The sequence below is a fragment of the Hypanus sabinus genome, chromosome 5, assembly GCF_030144855.1.
Source record: "Hypanus sabinus isolate sHypSab1 chromosome 5, sHypSab1.hap1, whole genome shotgun sequence".
In the NCBI taxonomy this organism is placed as follows: Eukaryota; Metazoa; Chordata; class Chondrichthyes; order Myliobatiformes; family Dasyatidae; genus Hypanus; species Hypanus sabinus.
Genome location: NC_082710.1, coordinates 124,060,479 through 124,076,696, shown reverse-complemented (window position 1 = coordinate 124,076,696; position 16,218 = coordinate 124,060,479).

Here is a 16,218-nt window from a genome sequence, read left to right as displayed (position 1 = left end):
AAGGGGAAGGAGGCTAGCTGGAAGTTGATAGGTGACGTCAGTTGGATGTAAAGGTCAAAGACTGGAAAAGAAGGAATCTGATAGGAGAGTGGACTACAGGAGAAAGGGAAGAAGGATGGGACACAGGGGTAAGTATTAGGCAGGTGGGAAGAGCCAAAAGGTCAGTGTGGGGGTTGTGTGGTGTTTGTTTATTGAATGCAGAAATCAATAGTAGTAAAGAGCTAAGTTTGGTTCATAATGTCATACAAAGCAACAGTAGCTTTGGAGAGACATGTGAGAAAGAACACCTCAAGATTAAGTCAAGTCAAGTCACTTTTATTGTCATTTCGACCATAACTGCTGGTACAGTACATAGTAAACATGAGATAGCGTATTTCAGGACCATGGTGTTACATGACAGTACAAAAACTAGACTGAACTATGTAAAAAAGAAAAAACACAGAGAAAGCTACACCAGACTACAGACCTACACAGGACTGCATAAAGTGCACAAAAACAGTGCAGACATTACAATAAATAATAAACAGGACAGTAGGGCAACGTGTCAGTCCAGGCTTCGGGTATTGAGGAGTCTGATAGCTTGGGGGGAAGAAACAGTTACATTGTCAGGTCGTGAGAGACTGAATGCCTTTTCCCAGATGGCAGGAGGGAGAAGAGAATGTATGAGGGGTGCATGGGGTCCTTCATAATGCTGTTTCCTTTGCGGATGCAGCGTGTAGTGTAAATGTCTGTGATGGCGGGAAGAGAGACCCGATGAACTTCTCAGCTGACCTCACTATCCTTTGCGATCCGAGATGGTGAATTTCCAAACCAGGCAGTGATGCAGCGGCTCAGGATGGTCTCAATACAACTCCTGTAGAATGTGATGAGGATAGTGGGTGGGAGATGGACTTTCCTCAGCCTTCACAGAAAGTAGAGATGCTTCTGGGCTTTCTTTGCTATGGAACTGGTGTTGAGGGACCAGGTCATCATATTGAACCAGGCAGAGGAAAAATGGAACAAGTAAACAGAGCAGAGGAGGGCAAGTAAGTTACACAAATGTTTACTATTCAGAAAGTAATAAGAACAATTCCAGTAGACAGTGCTGCAACATGGAATATTATATTTGAAAAAACAAAACAAATGTATGATATAGTATGATTTGAGTATTAATGAACAAATAAAAGCTGTTAATGAAAAATCCACTGAACAAAAAGAAGTGCAAGGCTCTGTTGTTTTTGATGAGAACTGTGTGCCAGCCCTGTGAATTGAACTGATTCACAAAGCAGATAGAGAAGATAATGAGAGTGGAGGCTTCGACATTTGTATGTTCCAGACCCAGATTCCACAAAAGATATATGAGCAGATGTTTGAAGGATTTGAAAGCTGGAGGGAAACGTTATCCAGAGCTGAAAGGGCATAAACAGTTGTTAGTAGATCCCTCTGGACATTTTCTAGTGGCTGCCAAAGGGAAACAGTTGAGTGGGAAAGACAGAGGAAGCAGAGACCATCATGCTTGTAGACACGCTGACACTCCTACCTCACAGATAGTTGGCATGTTGTGCAAATAGCAAAGCCGGAGAAATGGAAGGTATATTAGGATCCATAAAATCTGAGTTATGCAATGGACCAGAATTGTGATTTAAAAAATTGGATACATCTGTCAGCCTATGCAGAGCGAAACTGCTCCTTCTGTTGGAATGCCAAGAAAGGACTTTTCTAAAGCTCAACAGGGTAACACATTTGTAATGACCTTCAACATAACCTTTTGGGAGAGCTCAGTGACAGAGAAGCCATGTGGTGTCAGTACCAGACTGGAGTGTTTCAAGTGAAGGCTTGCTCAGATACCTGAATGAGTTGCTAGTGTTAAAATCAAACTGGTTGATAATCTTGAATATGGAGGACTTGCTATCACAGAGTCAGGAATAGACAATGACAGAAACATGAGAGCCTTAATGAACATGCGGGACAACATGCAGGAAATAACATTTAAACTGAAGGAAACTCATGAAAGAAGGTCATGAGGTCACCACAGAGTGGTCAAACTAATCCAGTCAAGATGAAGCCTTTGAGGAAATATCGGCCGTAACAAATGTTGCTCATGTATGATGTTTTCTTGAATTTGTAAGCTACTTAAACAAATTTCTTTCCTACCTGTAGGAAAACTGAGGCAATTAATGGAGACAGATGTTGAATGGTGATGGATGGACATCCAGAAATAAAATCCAATGAATGAAAGTGATATCACAATAAAACCTGTGATACGGTTCTTCAGAAATACAGCTAACACACCAGCAGATATTTCTGAAGAGTATTTTGGCGTTACCATACAAAAGAGCCATACAATAGCCAATAAAAACAAGTTCAAGTTCAAGTTTATAATTCTTTGCCATCAACCAACTCTATACATGAATAGAGCCAAAGTGCAAAACACAGCACCAGTCATACAGAGCACAAGGCACGTATAGTAATATGCTCACAGTAAAACATACAATCAAGAAAACCTATTAATATTTCCAAGTCTCTGAGTGTCATGGCCTGTAGGTTGATGGCACATGGGGATGTTATCCTGAAGCCACGGTTCTACAAGAAAAAGCACACAGCAGACATCTTCATGCACTAGTGTGACTGCAGATAAAATCATTTCAGCTTGTCTTCCACCAAGCAGCACTGATGGGAGAGGCCAGCCCCCGACCCAGCTGGGGAGCCGGGTGTCCACCACATCACATTGCCTCCTCCTCTGGGCAGCTGCAGCAGGTGTTCATGTCCCATCCCCATGAAATAAACATTTGGAAGTTATATTGCAGTTATACAAGACACCGGTGAGGCACTAATTGCAGTATTGTATACAGTATTGATCACCCTGTCATAGGAAAGGTGTTATTATGCAGGAAAAAAAAATGCAGAAAATATTTACTAGGATGCTGCCCGACCTGCTGAGTTCCTCCAGCGTGTTTGTACGTGTTGATTTGACCACAGCATCTGCATTGTACTTTGTGTTTACTAGGATATTGTCTGGACAAGGGAATATGAGCTGTAAAGAGAGATTATATAGACTAGGACTTAATTCCCAGGAACATTTGAGATTGAGGCATGATATATGAGGTCATGAGAGCCATAAACAGGGTGAAAGCTTTACTGAGGCAGTGAGATATGTTGACAACATTCAATGGTATTCGCTAAGATGCACTGCTAATTTTGACACAACGTGGAAGTGTGGTAAGGGACAGGCTGGTACGAGAGGAGTAAATAAACATAGGCAATGGCATTTTACTTCAAAAGAAGGTAGTGTTATATTTTGAAAGGGAGATGAAAAAGACCCAAATGAGTAAAATGGAGCAATTTTAAAAGGAGTTAAGAATAGAGAGGCAGGATTATTTGCTGATAGGGGGCGGTGATAACGTTTGAGCCAGATGGTGGTGTTTAGATGCAAGCATTTGAGTGTGACTGAACATTTGCTGATTGGAGATAGTCAGGATGGATATATGAGAGGCAGGTCATGCCTCACGAGCTTGATTGATTTTCTCAAGGAAGTGACAAAACAAAATGATGAAGGTAAAGTGGTAGATATGGTATATATGGATTTTAATAGGGCATTCAACAAGGTTCTCCAAGGTAGGCTCTTAAGAAGGTCAGGAGGCATGGGATTCATGGATTAATGTGTTCAGAATTCTGTAGGGATCTGTTCTGGTACCTTTGCTCTTCTGGACTTTTATAAATGACTTGTATGAGAAAGTGGAAGGGGTAGTTAGTAAGTTTGTAGGTGACATGACGGTTGATAGTGCTGTGAATAGCATAGCAGGTTGTCATAGGTTACAAGGAAACATTGATAGGATGCAGAGCTGGATTAGCTGGTACATCAATGCCCCAAAAGAAAATGAATCTCAGTGTAGTAAATGGTGATTTGTTCTGTATATACTTTGATAATAAGCTTAATTTGAACTTTGAACTTCGAGAGGTGGCTGATGGAGTTCAAGCTGGAACAAGCGTGAAGTGATATACTTTTCAAGATCAAACTTGAAGACAGAGCACAGGATAATAGCAGGAGTTTTAACAGTGTGGAGCAACAGAGGGATCTTGAGGTCCTTATCCATAGATCTCTCAAAATTGTCATGCAGGTTAACACGTTGGTCAAGAATGTGAATGTTGTGTTGAATTTCATTAGACAGCAGTTTGAATTCAATAGCTACAAGGCAATGCTGCAGCTCTATTAAACTCTGCTTAGACCACAGAGTATTGTGTTTGGTTCTGGTCACCTCATTACAGAAAGCATGTGGAAGCTTTAGAGACGGTGCAGAGGTGATTTAACAGTATGCTGGAAAGCATATGGTATGAGGAAGTATTGAGTGAATTAGTGTTATCTCTTTGGACTCAAGGAGGATGAGCAGCAACTTGAAACATGTCTAAGATGATAAGAAGCATAGACTGAATGGACAGCCAGTACATTTTCCCCTAGGGTGGCAATCACTATTATGAGAGGACATATTTTTAAGGTGATTAGAGGAAAGTATAGGGAGGGATGTCTGAAGGGACTTTTTTTGATGTCAAGACAAACTTTCAAGAGTATCCTAAGTGGTTGCATCAGGACCTGATGAAGGGTCTTGGCCTGAAACGTCAACTGTTTATCCTTTTCTATGGATGCTCTCTGGCCTGCTGAGTTCCTCCAAACTTTTGTGTATATTGCATAGAAAAACTAATGCCAGGAATGGAAAAGCCACCAGAACATGGTAGATGCAGTCCAGACCAAGACAGGCAAAGCCCTCACCTCTATTTAGCACATTTACAAGGAGTGCTGCCACAAGAAAGCTGATCCAACATCAAGGACCACCATCCACTGAAGCCATGAGCTCTTCTCACTGCTGCCATTGGGAAGGTGGTACATGAGCCTTAGGTCATACTCTACATAGTTCAGAAACAGTTATAACCATCATGCTCCTGAATTGGCATTGATAAGGTCACTTACCTCAAACTTGAATTGATTCCTCAACCTACAGACTCACTTTCGAGGACTCTACAATTCATGTTCTCTGTGTTATTTATTTATATTTTTTATTTTCCCAGTTTGTCTTCTTTTGCACATTGATTGTTTGTCAGTATTTGGGTAGTATAGTTTTTCATTAATTCTATTGTACTTCTTCATTTTCCTGTAAGTGCCTATAAGAAAATGAATTGCAAGGTAATTTCTGGTGACATCTACTCTGTGGCCACCTTAATGAGGCACACCTATACACCTGCTTGTTAATGCAAATATCTAATCAGCAAATCATGTTGCTGCAACTCAATGCATAAAAGCCATGCAGACAAGATTCAGTTGTTGTTCAGATCAAACATCAGGATGGGGAAGAAATGTGATCTAAGTGATGTTGATCGTGGGAATGATTGTTGCATGCCAGACAGGGTGGTTTGTATATTTCAGAAACTGCTGATCTGGTTCAAGCTGAAAGGAAGATGACAGTAACTCATATAAGCATGTTTAACAACAGTGGTGTGCAGAAGAGCACCTCTGAATGCACAACATGTGGAACCTTGAAGCAGATGTGATACAGCAGCAGGAGACCATGATCATACACTCACTGGCAGTTTTATTAGTTGTAAGAGGTACCTGATAATGCAGCCACTGAGTGTATATGTACTTTGATAATAGATCTACTTTGTCTTTAACTTCTGTGAATATTCTTCTGTGAGTTCCGTATGTAACCTTAATCCAGCAAGTTCTGCTTCTGCCTGCTTTTAAGATGGATAAACATATTACCTTAAAGGATACAAGTACAATAACGTACACCTGTGCTGAAGGCTTTGCCAGTTTCTTAAGAAGTTGTGAAAGCTGCAGACAAAAGTCTCTGTATACATGCAACATAGGGAGACTGGAAACCTTCAGCAGATCGCATCTGCATCCGTTGCTGCATAATGAACACTTTTTGTGCAAACGGAACTCCTGGAGAAATGTACATTTATGAATGAAGGGAATAAGTTCCAACTCCAACAGCCATGAAATTAACTATTACCAAAATTATTAATTCATGTATGTTCCGACTACAGACATAATCTGAATGACTAAAGTTAAAAAAAAATCATTCTTTTTATAATAACTGATTCCTATGATGCATTAACAAAATCACTTGCCTGTGTCTAAAGAAACAAGCTTGAAATTACAATTTGTTGACATCAGATGCATTTTAATTATTGGTCTCATGTCACTTGTGTATATTTGTAAATGCTTCCAGGAATTGGCAGACTTACAGACTACCCCTTGTACTACTGAAACGTGCTTAGGATTACAAAGGCTTCTACTTACAAAGTTCTCCAGTATGAGATATTTCTTTTGAAAAGCTTCTCTTAATGGCATTAGCAGTCTGAGTCTGCTTAGAGGAGGATTGTTTGCAAGAAGAACAGTAGATTTTGCATTGAATTTCTATATTTTCTGCAAAATAATATTCCAAATTTTGTGACAAAGCCTCAAAATAGACTTAATTCTACCCTAACATACAACACAGCAAAACTTAATGACATTCTACAAACCGTTGTTTGCTCATTTTTCAATTTTATATCAGAAATTATCTAATAAGTTAAATAACATTTTATGAAGATCACAGTGTTACAGTATTCATTTCATTTCCTGTACTTCCATTTTAATGACATACTCTTGAAGAGGTTAATTAAAACATGAACTCATTGAAAACAAATCCTGGCATCAAACATTGCCTGATCAGAAATGAATGAGTGGATGTAATAGGTAAGCACATTTAACAACCAGCAGTTAGATGCACTTCTAAAGTGTTGACTTCCACATATGGTGCAAGCAAGGCCAGAATTCTATCACAATATCTCAAAATTGAAAAGTAAAATTAATTAGGATATCATGAGAAATATCAAACTGACTACATCCTCTGGCAAAATGAATTACCATTCAGCAAGAACAGAATTAAAGTCAAATTCAGAATCAGACTTAATATCACTGGCACATGAAATGTGTTGTTTTGTAGCAGCATTGTATTTCAATGCATAATATCTTTTAAACTATAAATTACAGTAAGTATATATACAAATTATATTTCATAGGAAGTGCAAAAGGAGAGCAAAATAAATGTACAATAGTGAGTTAGTGTACATAGTTCACTGTCCATTCAGAAATCAGATAGCGGAGAGGAAGGAAGTGTTCCTCTAACATTGAGTGTGTCTCTTCATGCTCCTGAACCTCCTCCATGATGGTAGCAATGAGAAGAGTACATATCCTGGGTGATGAGGGCTCTTAATGATGGATACCCCCTTTTTGAGGCATCCTAATTTGAAGGTTTCCACATTATTGGGGAGGTTAGCACCCATAATGGAGCTGGCTGAGTTGATAATTTTTCCAATCCTGTGCAGTGGCCACTCCATACTAAATGGTGGTGCAACCAGTTGGAATATTCTATATGAAACACCTGAAAAAATTTGCTAGAGTTTTTGGTGACATACCAAGTCAATTTAAAGCAGAATGAAATATGGCCACTGATGTGTCTTCTTTGTAATTGCATCAATATGTTGTGCCCAGGATAGGTTTTCAGAGATGTTGACAGTCAGGAGCTTGAAACTGCTCACTCTCTCACTGCTGATCCTTTAATGAGGACTTATGTGTGTTCCCTCAACTTCCTCTTCCTGAAGTCTGCAATCAATTCCTTGTGCTTACTGATGCTGTGTGCGACACCACTCAACCAGCCAATATATCTCACTCCTGTATGTCTCATCATCACCATCTGAAATTCTGCCAACAATAGCTGTGACATTGGCAAGTTTATTGATAGCATCTGAGCTTTGCCTAGCCACATTGTTGTGGCTGTAGGGAGAATAAAGCAGTGGGCTAAGCACACAACTTAGTTGTGCCAATGTTGATTGTCAGCAAGGAGAAGATGTTAGTTTTGCTCCACACTAACTGTCGTCTCTTGATAAAGAAGTTAAGGATCTAGTTGCAGAGGGACATACAGAATCCCAGGTTTTGGAGATTGTTCATTAGAACTAAGGTTATGATTGTGTTGAACACTGAGCTGTAATCGATAGACAACATCCTGGTATGGGTATTACTGTTGTCTGGGTCGAGTGGAGAGCCAATGAGATTGCATCCTTTGTAGACCTATTGTGGTAATAGGCAAATTGCAGTGGGTCCATGTCCTTGCTTAGGCAGGAGTTGATTTTATTTTATTTATTGAGATACAGTGTGGAGTAGGCCCCTACAGTCTTTCAAGCCGTGCCGCCCAACAGTCCCTCAACTTAACCCCAGCCTAATCATGGGGCAATTTACAATGACCAAATAACCTACTCACCAGTACATCTTTGGACCGTAGGAGGAAACCGGAACACTGGGTGGAAACCCATGCCATCATGGAGAGATTGTACCAATTCCTTACAGGCAGTAGCAGGAATTCTGGCCGTGACCAACCACTCAATACATTTCATCACAATAGATGTGAGTGCAACTAGAGGATAGTTGTTGAGACAGCTCATCTGCTCCACTGGAGCACTAGTATGATTTTTGCCCTTTTCAAGCAGGTGAGAAACTCTGACTAAAGTGAGAAATTCAAGATGTCCTTGAATACTGCCACAAGTTGGTTAGCACTGATTTTCAGTGCCATATTAAGTACATCATCAGGGTCTGATACCTTGTGAGGGTTAACACTTGAAAATTTTTGAATGCCGGCCTTTGAGTCAAAGATCTCAGTCACCAGGTGCTGCTGGGATTCACAGAAGTATTGTTTTATTCTTTCTTTCAAAACATGAATATAATTCTCTGAGCTCATCTGGGGCTGAAGCATCACATCCATTCATGTTTTCACTTTGTATGTAATAATGGTCTGCAATCCCTGCTTGAACAAGTGCACATACAATTCCATCTCTACCTTAAATAGGAACTGTTCTTATTTTCAATCTTAAAATAGTCTTCTCTAGGTCATATCTGGACTTCTTGTACTGCTCTGGATCACTGGTCTTGAATGCCACAGATCTAGCCCTCAGCAGACAATGGGTTTACTCATAAACCATGGCTTTTGGCTTGATCTCAAAAGCATACACACATCCACATAGGTCTTCCTGAAGTAGGTGACAACTGTGGCATATTCATTCAGATTTGATGATGAATCCTTGAATACAGTCCAGTCCGCTGACTGAAAGCAATGCTTTAAGCACTCATCCACCTCCCTTGACCATACCTTCTTGGTCCTCACTACTGCCGCTGAGTTCTTAAGTTTTTGCTTATATATCAGGAGTAGAATTACAACCAAATTATCAGACTTTCCAAAGTGTTGGTGTGGGATGCCAAGGTAAGCTTGTTTGATGGTGGTACAGCAGTTGTCAAGTATGTGGGCTCCTGTGGTTCAAAGGTGAAATGTTAGTGGTAGTTTATCAGAGACTTCTTCAAGTGGGCTGGTTGAAATCCCCTGGAAAGATCAGGAAGGCATCAGGGTGAATTGTTTCATGACTGTTAATCATGCTGTTTAGCTTCATCAGTGGCTCTATGATGTTGAATTGAATTGACTTTATTTCTTACATCCTTCATATACGAGGAGTAAAAATTTTATATGTGGCGTCTCTGTCTAAATGTGCAATGTGCAATTTATAGTCATTTATAATAAATAGTATGTACAACAGGGCAGTCAATATAACATACAAATACAGTTGTATCAGCATGAATTAATGAGTCAGAAGGCCTGGTGGAAGAAACTGTCCCAGAACCAGTTGGTCCTGGCTTTTATGCTGCAGTGCTGTTTCCCAGATGGTAGCAGCTGGAACAGTTTGTGGTTGGGATGACTCGGGCCTGAGATGCAATGTACACCACTACCAGGATGATGAGGGAGAACTCCCTTGGCAGATAAAATGGACAATACTTGACTGCTAGATGTTCCAGGTTGGCTGAGCAGCATTGAGATAGAAACATAATATATGACCCAGCTGTCTGTCTTTGCAGTGAATGGTGAAAGCCTTGGGCTGCAGCTCCGTGTATGAAATGTTGGGGTTGAGCCATGTTTCCATGAGCAAAGTACACATCAGTCCCTGAAGTTCATCTGGTACTGCAATCTTGCTCTGTGGTCTTCAATTTTATTCTCCAGAAACCTCACATTTGCCAGCAGGATGGTCGTGAGTGGGGTTTCTGATGCCTCTGCATTTCAATCATACCCACAAAGCAGTAGAACTTCCCCAATTACTTTTTCTTAAAGGAGAACTGCACTTACCTCCTGAGCCTTCCATCTGAAGTCTGCCAATTTTGAGGACTGATTATTTTTTTAATCATCCTATAATGATGTTGCTTACTGAAGTATCCATGACTGTGATTGTGGATTTCAGATGTAGTTGTCCTAAGTGGGAATATTTGATAATTGTCAATGGAGTTGCATGCAGAATTGCCATCTTGTCTAGAAGTCATTTAAAAGAAGTTTTGACAGCCTAGGACATCTGCTTTCAAATTATGAGTTTGTGACATATTGGCAGTCTTGCCTTCTTTTTTTTTAGTTTTTTTATGCATTTTCTACATCCCTACAGATAGAAAAAAAACCCAAATCAAAATGAAGAAAATTAATACAGTGCAAAAATAAACATACAATAATAATATAATACAAAAAAGATAATTGAGAAAGCACCCAAATTAGTATCCTCAAATTAGTACCCAAATTAGTATCCTCCCCAAGCCCCGCAACAAAAAAAAAACTCCAGACCAACCACAACACAATATAGAGAATATAAATCAGGACATTCAAACCCCCCAAACTGTAAATACACTTAAAAACAGAAGATAATAATGCCTACTACCAAAAAAAGAGCTGAAAGCAAGGGACCGAAAAAAAAAACCTTAGTCAAGAGGAAGGTTATGAAAGTACTCAATAAAAGGTCCCCAGACCTTATGGAACTTTATATCCGAATTAAGAACTGAATAATGAATTTTTTCAAGGTCTAAGCAGGACATAATATCATTAAGCCATTGAGCATGCGTGGGCGGGGCAACATCTCTCCATCTAAGGAGGATTAAACGTCTAGCCAAGAGAGAAGCAAAAGATAATATTCAACACTTAGTCGAACTCAAACGTAAATCTGTCTCACCCAAAAAACCAAACAAAGCAATTAAAGGGTTAGGTTCTAAGTGGTGATTCAGAATATAGGATAAAGTTATGAAGACATCTTTCCAAAATTTCTCCAAGCTAGGAAAAAACCAGTACATATGAATAAGAGAGGCCTCGCCCCTTTTGCATTTATCACAAAGAGGACTAATATTAGGGTAAAATCGAGATAATTTAGATTTAGACATATGGGCTCTATGAACAATCTTAAACTGTAAAAAGCAATGGCGAGCACAAAGAGAGGTTGAATTAACCGATTTGAGAATCGAGTCCCAAGTCTCATCAGATAAAGAGATATTGAAATCATGCTCCCAAGCCATTCTAATTTTATCCACGCAGCATGCCATAAGAATGCTAATTTATCATGAATAAATGATATTAAACCTTTACCCAGTGGATTAATAGAGAGAAAGAAATCCAGAACATTTTTCTCAGGCATTTCAGGGAAGTTAGGAATTAAAGGATTAATAAAGTGTCTAATTTGGAGATATCTAAAAAAATGAGCATTAGGCAGATTGAACTTAGCAGAGAGCTGTTGAAAAGAAGCAAAGCGATTATCAATAAAAAGATTGTCAAAATGTCTAATGCCCTTCCTATACCAATCATGGAAGGTTGAATCATACATAGTAGGTAATAAAAGGTGATTATGTAAGATAGGACTAGAAAAGGAAAAACCATAGAAACCATAAAATTTCCTAAACTGAGCCCATATTCGCAAAGTGTGTCTAACAAGAGGATTAACAATTAATCTGGACAAACTACTAGGGAGTATAGAGCCAAGAAGTGCAGAAGTAGATAAATCTTTAGTGGAACTCAACTCCATTGCCACCCAATTAGGGCAATCGGGTTGGCCATGGAAAAAAGACCAAAAGGTAGCACAACGTATATTGGCTGTCCAATAATATAAATGAAAGTTAGGTAAGGCCATGCCACCCTCTTTTTTAGATTTTTGGAGATAAACTTTATTAATTCTAGAACGCTTATTCTTCCACAGATATGACAAAATAATAGAGTCTAAAGAATCAAAAAAAGATTTAGGAATAAAAATTGGGATTGATTGAAATAAATACAAAAATTTAGGGAGAACATACATTTTAACAACATTAATATGACCTACCAAAGACATAGATAGAGGTGACCATTGTGATAGACTCTGTTTTGTAGTATATAAAAGATTGGCAAAATTTTCACGAAAAAAATCTTTAAACTTCCTTGTGACTGTAATCCCAAGATAAGTAAATTGATTATGAACTACTTTAAAAGGGAGGTCATGAAATGTTAATTTGTGTGCTTCTTTATTAATTAGGAAAAGTTCACTCTTATGTAAGTTAAGTTTATAGCCAGAAAACTGGCTAAACTGATCAAGAAGTGAGAACATTGGAGGTAAGGATGTGGACAGATTTGAAAGAAAAAGTAATAAGTCATCAGCATAAAGAGAAACTTTATGCTCAACACCCCCCACCCCAAATCCCGGTCAATTCAGGACAGCTTCGAAATGCTAGCGCCAAAGGTTCTATAGCCAAATCAAAGAGAAAGGGACTTAAAGGGCATCCCTGACGGGTGCCACGTTTGAGGTTAAATAACTGGGATTTCTGAAACTTAGTCAAAACAAAGGCAGTTGGACAGATACAGCAATTTGATCCAAGAGATAAAAATTTGACTGAAGTCAAATTTTTCTAAAACTGCAAAAAGTTAGTTCCATTCTATATGATCAAATGCTTTCTCCGCATCGAGGGAAATAACACATTCAGGAATCCCAGTTGAAGGTGAATATAAAATGTTAAATAAACGCCGAATATTAAAAAAAGGAAGACAGTTTTTAATAAAACCAGTTTGATCATCAGAAATAATAGAGGAAATAACAGTTTCTAATCTATAAGCCAAAACTTTGGCCAAGATTTTAACATCAACATTAAGCAAAGAAATCAGCCTATACGAGGAACACTCTGTTGGGTCTTTACCCTTTTTTAATAAAAGAAAAATAGATGCCTCATTAAAAGAAGGTGGCAATTTACCGTAATTAAATGAGTCAGATAGTACTGAGAGTAACTGAGGAGAAAGAAGTGAAGAGAATAGTCTTGCCTTCTTTCACTGTATAAGTGTATCTTCACTTGAAAGGCAAGCTAACTGCTGAGCTCGTTGACTTCATAAACTTTGCCTCTAACTTTCACCCTGCCTCAAATTTACCTGGTGCATTTCTGACACCTCCCTCCCCTTTCTTGATCTTTCTGTCTCCATCTCTGGAGACGGCTTACATACTGAGATCTACTATAAGCCTACAGACTCTCACAGCTACCTGGACTATTCCTCTTCCCACCCTGTCTCTTGCAAAAATGCTATCCCCTTTTCATAATTCCTCCGTCTCTGCTGAATCTGCTCTCAGGATGAGGCTTTTCATTCCAGGACGAAGGAGATCTCTTCCTTTTTTAAACAAAGGGGCTTTCCTTATTCCACTATCTACTCTGCTCTCAAACACATCTCTCCCATTTCCCACACAACTGCCCTTACCCTATCTGCACACCGCCCCACTTGGGATAGGGTTCCCCTTGTCCTCACATACCACCCCACCAGCCTCTGGGTCCAACGTATAATTCTCCATACCTTCTGCCACCTCTAATGGGATCCCACTACCAAGCACAGGTTTCCCTCCCCCCTACCACTTTCCACAGGGATCACTCCCTAAGTGACTCCATTGTCTATTTGTCTCCCCCATCCCTTCCCACCAATCTCCCTCCTGGCACTTATCCTTGTAAGCGGAAGAAGTGCTACACCTGCCCTTACACTTCCTCCCTCACCACCATTCAGAGCCCCAGACAGTCCTTCCAGGTGAGGCGATACTTCACTTGTGAGTTGGCTGGTGTGGTATATTGCGACTGGCGCTCCCGGTGTGGCCTTTTATATCTTGGTGAGACCTGATGCAGACTGGGAGACCATTTCGCTGAACACCTACGCTCTGTCTGCCAGAGAAAGCAAGATCTCCCAGTGGCTACACATTTTAATTCCGTGTCCCATTCCCATTCTGATATATCTATCCATGGCTTCCTCTACTGTCAAGATGAAGCCACACTCAGGTTGGAGGAACAACACCTTATATACCGACTGGGTAGCCTTCAACCTGATGGCATGAACATTGACTTCTCTAACTTCCGTTAATGCCCCTCCTCCCCTTCCTAACCTATCCTTGATATATTTAGTTTTTATCCCCCTCCCCTTTTTTCTCTCTCTCTGCCTGTTCTCCATCTCCCTCTGGTGTTCCCCTCCTCCTTTCTTTCTCCCTAGGCCTCCCATCCCATGATGCTTTCCCTTCTCCAGCTCTGTATCCCTTTTGCCAATCACCTTTCCAGCTCTCAGCTTCACCCCACCCCCTCCTGTCTTCTCCTATCATTTTGCAGTTCCCCCTCCCCCTCCTACATTCAAATCTCTGAGTACCTTTCCTTTCAGTTAGTCCTGACGAAGGGTCTTGGCCCGAAACATCGACAGTGCTTCTCCTTATAGCTGCTGCCTAGCCTGCTGTGTTCCACCAGCATTTTGTGTGTGTTGCTTGAATTTCCAGCATCTGCAGATTTTCTCATGTTTGATAAGACAATTCAGAACTGCTTTGCTCACTCCTGTTTTGAGCATTTAGGCTTGAAGATGCCAAAAATGGCCAGGAGTGAAAATGAAACAATTTCACTACGTCAACAAGCTAGAAACTATGAAAACTTGAGGTATTGATAATTATCTTGAATGTTACAATGAAAATGAGGTTTTGAAGGATGCAATCATCGTCAGCTTTGTATCATCGATGTCCATTATCTGCATTTGATGTCTACACTGCTTTTGTTCAAAAGAACGTGATGCTGATGCATTCCTCCACTAATACACAGTACTGCAGTAGTGTTGGTCGTGTTCTAACTCTGTTTTTCATGTAAGTACATAATTTGTTACTCAGTTTGTCGATTGCAATATCTTTTTAATTATTTCCATGAAACTTCAGCTAATTGGGACAGCCACTTGATTGGGCCAAATGTACTGTTCCCAATGTGTCCAGATTAACTAGAATCCAATGTATATAATCTCAGCACAGCAAGAGCATAAATTGCTACAGCTGATACTAAACAACATTGTATTTCTAAAATTCATTTGGTCACCAGGAAAGAAAATACCAGGATAATGCCATATTACCTGTATGGGTTTTTAATGTTTAGGTTACAAAATCGAGTCTGATCGAATATGTTTTAAACAACCCCAAAGAGCAATTCACAAAAATAAATGTCCCCCAGTGCTGTTATTTATCTTTCAACTGCAAAGTGTAAAACAGATTAGTCAACCAGTATCGCACAGCCTTCAGAGGGATTGTATTGGGTACATATTAGCTGCTCTGTGACCATCCATAACAATCATAACTACATTACAAATGCATTTAATTGGTTGTAGAGTGCTTTGGGACATGCAGATAATGTGATCAAATGGAATATAAGTGTTCAATATATCTTGCCCTTCTACAAAAAGAATATATGGACAATATCTCTTATTGCTATACAAAAGAAAACGTATAAGCTTTCTGTGTTATCTAATTATATTTATTCTTCAGTAAATGCTACAGTTTGAAATCTATACAGCAATAACTCTGGCTCATTACATAAAAATAATCATTTACCTCCAGATTATTAAATAGAAGTTATATTTGGATTTAAGAGCAGAGAAACATTACGATGACAGTCAGTGTACTCTGCGAAGCAAACAGTTTGCAATTCCTATGCAGCACCATGCTCAAAAATGCACGTTCAATATCTCAATTAGAAATAATCGGGCATACGTTCATGTATTTAACATTTTGTAAGGTCTCATTCTGTAGCTTATTGACTCTGTAGACTTGTGTGCCTTTGAATGCCATTATGTCAAAGACTTTAACAGTAATGTATTGATCAATGTGTATTTTAATGATAAGGACACATTGTAGAATGGTATTAATTGGATAATTCTCTTGAGGAATTGGCACCACATGCTGGTTGAATATCTCCTTCTACACTGTGTAATCTTATGAAATGGATGACAGAATGTTCACTGGACAATATGAGCTTTATCAGAAATGAAAAATATACTTCATATATTGACATAAAATGAATGCTGTAAGCTGTAAAAATCATCATTGCACAATTTGTATGCAAATTGCCAATGC